The following is a 4,894-nucleotide window of genomic DNA, read 5'->3' as shown; positions in this document are numbered from 1 at the left end:
GGTAGCTAAACAGATTTGTGATGATCCGGACCAATCAATTACATATCCCTCACCCGAGCCTTCCTCCGAGACAGGGAACATTACTCGTAAGTTCATTACAAAGAGCTCATTACTTTAGTTCCCCCTGTCGCATAGATTTATTTTTGTTCTTTTGCATTTTACAACCGTCCTTGTTGAACCAGACTTGATAATCGGGACTTTTGAATGGGTAATTGATCTTCTGCATGCTTCTTCCAATGTGACTCGAACTTGGAAAAGTATGACCTTCGATTGGTGGAAGGAAAAAAGTCACGGTGAGCAATCAGTATTTTACGCATATATGACCTGGGTTCTTACTTACACGTGTTCCCTTTCTTTCATTATTTTCTTCAGGCCTCCCTATGAGAAGATCTGCTTCCCGGAGGATCCCCACCCATGAAGTTGTCCTGACAAATATCGTATAAGCTTCCACCGATAGTCGCAAACGCAGACCACCGAAAAGTGTTAACTCTTCCTCCGAAGGGATTGGCTCCCGAGTGAAGACTCGCCGCAAACTCATTAAAGCTTGGAAAGTGGCCGGACACTGGGTAGTTCATATTGACAATGATGACGAAAGAGAGAATGGAACCGGCGACCGTGATGGTCCTTTACTTGATGGTTCCAACAAAGCTCGTCCCTCCGAAATTCACTCGGAGGGACCTGCTGCTCCGTCCTTCTAACCTTTATGGGGGAGTGTTATTCCCCCTGCTAGTACTGATGCCAGAACACTAGCCTCATCACCTCATCCCAAACTTCCGAGCTCAAACTTGGAAACTTCACTCGCCTACTTAGCCAACCTATTTCTCCAGGTATCCTAGCATTTCAAATTAATCTTTCTACTTATTGTTATGCAAGACTCTCAGTAATACACCATCTTAACTAGATTCATGTGGCTGCTATATCGGTTGTGGAGCTGGCGAAAACTATTGTCCACTCCCAAGGAGAGAAAAGACTCAAATTAGATAATCAGCGACTTCGGGCCGAAGCAGAAAGGCTTCAAGCCGAAATTCAGGATTCAGATTCCCTCCAGGCTTCACTCAGAATGTGTTTGGAAGAGCGACTAACTCCCGAGGGATCGAAAAAATTCCTTACAGATCCTAACTTCAACTTACATGAATCTCCAAAACAAAGAAACTAAATTGGAAACTGTCTGAACAACGCGCATGGGCAGTTTACTAGTGTCGAAGCCTCCCAAGATCATCTTAGGGCCAGATGCCAGAAATTAAAGCTCCGATGAGATTTGGCCCAAAAAAGATACCCTTAAGGAGGTGAATACCGGCGAATTGGACATTCCCATGGCACTGTTTGATGCGAAAATTGACTTAGAAGCTGCTGAGTTAGCCATGGAAGATCTCGAAAGGAGTGACTCTGGAGGCGAATATTCCGATGGCTCTCCTACTGCGGGGGATTCTGCACTCACTTAGTCTTTTCCATTCAAGCCTTCATGTTTTTATGTTGCTTCTTATCATGAACTCCTTTAGTTTTTCCTCGGTTAAGCCTTGGCGGACCATGGGACTGGGCGTGTCGGTCCCTTTCGCAGGCTTGTAAGTTGTTTTGCCTAAGACTAGTTTTGAGCCAAGGCTATATTTTGTTCCTTCATATTGCTTTATCGAATGAGTTTATTTTGCTTCTTTGTTTGCACAGTTAAGTCATGTTTTGCTTTCTTCATGAAATATTAACTCAGAGTTATTTTTCTACAAATCCTAAAATAGATAAATTTTGTAATGACGTAAATACTGGAGGAATACTCATTTTAGTTCCATCTTGTGACTTTACCCGATATCCAGGAAATCTTAGCTTAAATTCATAACCAAGGAATGTTCTCTTTGAATTTTTCTCGGTACCTTATTGTTATACCCCGTACTTTGTACGATGGAATATTCTAAGTCGGTTGCGACAAGTTAAGGATAAGGTTGCAATTTTTTCCGATTTTGTTAAAAGTACATAAGTTGCATATTCATCTTTTTATTGGTATGGAATGTTAGGGCAAATTTGGAATAAGGAAAATTTGGGACCAAAAGATGAATTATGGAAAGCTAGACATTTCATGAAAATTTGGGGCCAAAAGTGAAGTTGTGGAAACTTAAAATTCATGAAAAGAAAAGTCATGTGGCCATGCACATGACTTGTGGGCCATAGGGCCACATGTGCAAATTATATATGTAGAGAAAGATGGTAATTTAATTTAATCTTCACCATTTCATTCTCCTTGAAATTTCAAGAAACATCAAGAGAAAGAAAAAAAAAGGAGAAAACGCCAAGTGGCTAAACTTGCCCATGAAATTGATCATGAAAAATTGTTTGCTTCAAGCTTTTCTACTAATTGGAAGGTCCTCGTCAACGTGGAGTAGTTGTTGGAATAAGAAAACCGCTTGTTGTCGCAATTTACCAATTCTAGCCGAGGGAGAAGTTAAGTGGAAGGTAAGATTTAATCATCTTTACATGTTTAATAGGTGTTTGTGCATGTTGTAGTAAGTGGAAATGGATGAAATTCATGGAAATATGGGAGTTGGTATGTGGCCGTGTGTATGTGTTGTTTGTAGAATATGATGAACTAATTTTATTTAGTATATTTTGGTTGTTGTTGTCATGGATTATGTGATGAGAATGAAGGTATTGAATGATTCGAGTTGAAGTTGTAATTGTTGTGTTGTGGCCGTGTATGTGTGGTAAGGTAGAAGTGAAGAACTAATTTCATTTGGTATGTTTAGGATGTTGTGTTGTAGATTCTATGTTGTAAAATGAAGGCTTAATGGTTCAAAGTGAAGTTGAAATCATGTGGGATGCTTTTGGAACCTAATGTGATCTTAATATGGTTTCTTGTATTTTTGAGATTAATGTTGTTAAAGTATGGATTGTTAGTATGGTTTATGAATTTGGAAGAAAAGAAATGCGTTGTTGATATTTCTTTGGACTTGGAAGGTTTCGGGTTGCCTTATGTTTTGGTTGAGTTGTTTTGAATAATTTTGTGGATTGTTGGAAATGTTATTGAATCATGTTTGAATGGTTTTGGATTGGTATTTGAACGCGTATGGCAATGATGTTGGGTTGATTATATATGTTGATTTGAACGTAATTGGAATGCCGTCGCATTGTGCGAAAAGAGGTTGTTGATGTTAAAGTGCGTTTTGAATTAATGGTTGATGTTGTTAGAATGTTTGTTGATATTGTTGTTGATGAATTTGGCCGAGTTAAATTCTCGGGGTGTTGAATTTACAGGGGAAATGCTGCCCAAATTTTTGTAAATAAAGTGCGAGCTTAAAATGGGTTCCGAGGTGCCTATGACTAATGTTTGGTGTCTAATGACGTGTTTTAGATTTTGAGAAGCCGAGACTTGAGTTTGGATTAGCTTAGGAAGCAATCAAGGTATGTAAAGCTTACCTTTCCTTCGCATGTCTTAGATATGGCTAAGTTATGATATGTTATGAGCTTCCGTAATTCTATTCTTAAGTCCGAGCATGTTTACGATGCTTATTTGCTTCTTGATGATGGCATCCTTATATGGTTTATATGTCTTTGTATGATTGGTTTTCAAATGTTGTATAAAAAGTTTTGTTTTCAAAAAAGAGTTTTGTAACTACGAACGTCCGTAACTTTCGTATGTACGTAACCGGGATGGCTTTGATATGTTCGCAAATGATTCTATAACGTATAAGGACTATGATTTTCATAGGCGGCCCGATCGGGTTGACGCTGCGTCTGGGTCCCGCGACTTTCCGTGTTTGGTTCTAACGACCTATTTTGAAAGAATTTAATATGACTATCTTTGACCCCGAGTATGACTACTTATTTATCGGTTGAAGTACTCAAATGAGGATTTTGGCGTTCGTGATTTGGATACGTGACTATGGTTTACGAAGCTCGGTTTGATATGTTCTGTGATATTCGGAAAGAAAATACTGGTTTGACTATTTGCTTTGGCTTACGAGATGATGATTCGTTTTGATTAACCTATTAAGTCTTTGAAAATGTTTTATCGTATTTTTGGCTACGTGATTCTCGCTTTCGTGCATTCGTTGTTACATTTTTCGCCGAGTCCCGGCCGGTATGTATCGTGCGCCTTTGTGTGATATTGATGGATTCTTGACCCATGGTATGTGATGTGATGTTACCACGATTAACGACCGCGGTATGTGATGTGATGTTGCCGCTGGATTCTTGACCGCGGTGTGTGATGTTGCCGCTGGATTCTTGACCGCGGTATGTGACGTTGCCGCTAGATTCTTGACCGCGATATGTGTATATGTGATATTGCCGCTGGGTATTTGGCCGCGGTATGTGTATATGTGATATTGCCGCTAGGTATTTGGCCGCGGTATGTGTATATGTGATATTGCCGCTGGGTATTTGGCCGCGGTATGTGTATATAGGGTGATATTGGTGGATATTGATCGCGGTATGTGTAGATATGTGACATTGACCATTGGTACTTGGCCGCGGTATGTGTATATGTATTGACCGTGGGTACTTGCTTGATACGGTATATGTGTGACATTGACAGCCCAGGTTTTTGACCGGTATGTCAAGTTTGAGAGATATGAAATATTCTAGAGGACGATGTGTCATGGCGCCAATGACGGCGGCGACCATATTCTAAGAGCCCTGTGCATGATTTGTGCTTTGAAAAACGAAGCATTTTGGCATTCTGATTATCACATTTGTCTTCTGTACCGCCTATGTATGATTTGTACTTCAGGTGCAAGCCCTTTGGTATTCTGGATTTTTATGCTCGTTTTCCGCACTTTGGTTATGACCTCGTTTTCGTATGCCATGCTTTACATGCTCGGTACATATTCCGTACTAACCCCTTTTCGGGGGCTGCGTTTGTGCCGCGTTGTGTGCCTACGACTAGTAGGTGTGTTAGCGGGGATGTTCC

At 40.3% G+C, this 4,894-nt stretch overlaps 1 long non-coding RNA gene across 1 annotated transcript; it reads left to right on the top strand.

The window, feature by feature from the left end:
• The first annotated feature begins 648 nt into the window (after window positions 1-648).
• On the top strand, window positions 649-1,651 carry LOC132037742 (uncharacterized). Its single transcript, XR_009409971.1, has 2 exons — window positions 649-827; window positions 902-1,651. It is a non-coding gene; the product is annotated as an uncharacterized LOC132037742 (long non-coding RNA).
• The last annotated feature ends 3,243 nt before the right edge of the window (window positions 1,652-4,894 follow it).

This window comes from Lycium ferocissimum, chromosome 11 (assembly GCF_029784015.1).
Source record: "Lycium ferocissimum isolate CSIRO_LF1 chromosome 11, AGI_CSIRO_Lferr_CH_V1, whole genome shotgun sequence".
Classification (NCBI taxonomy): domain Eukaryota; kingdom Viridiplantae; phylum Streptophyta; class Magnoliopsida; order Solanales; family Solanaceae; genus Lycium; species Lycium ferocissimum.
The sequence above is the reverse complement of the archived record's forward strand: the minus strand, read 5'-3'. Positions and strand labels throughout refer to the sequence as shown.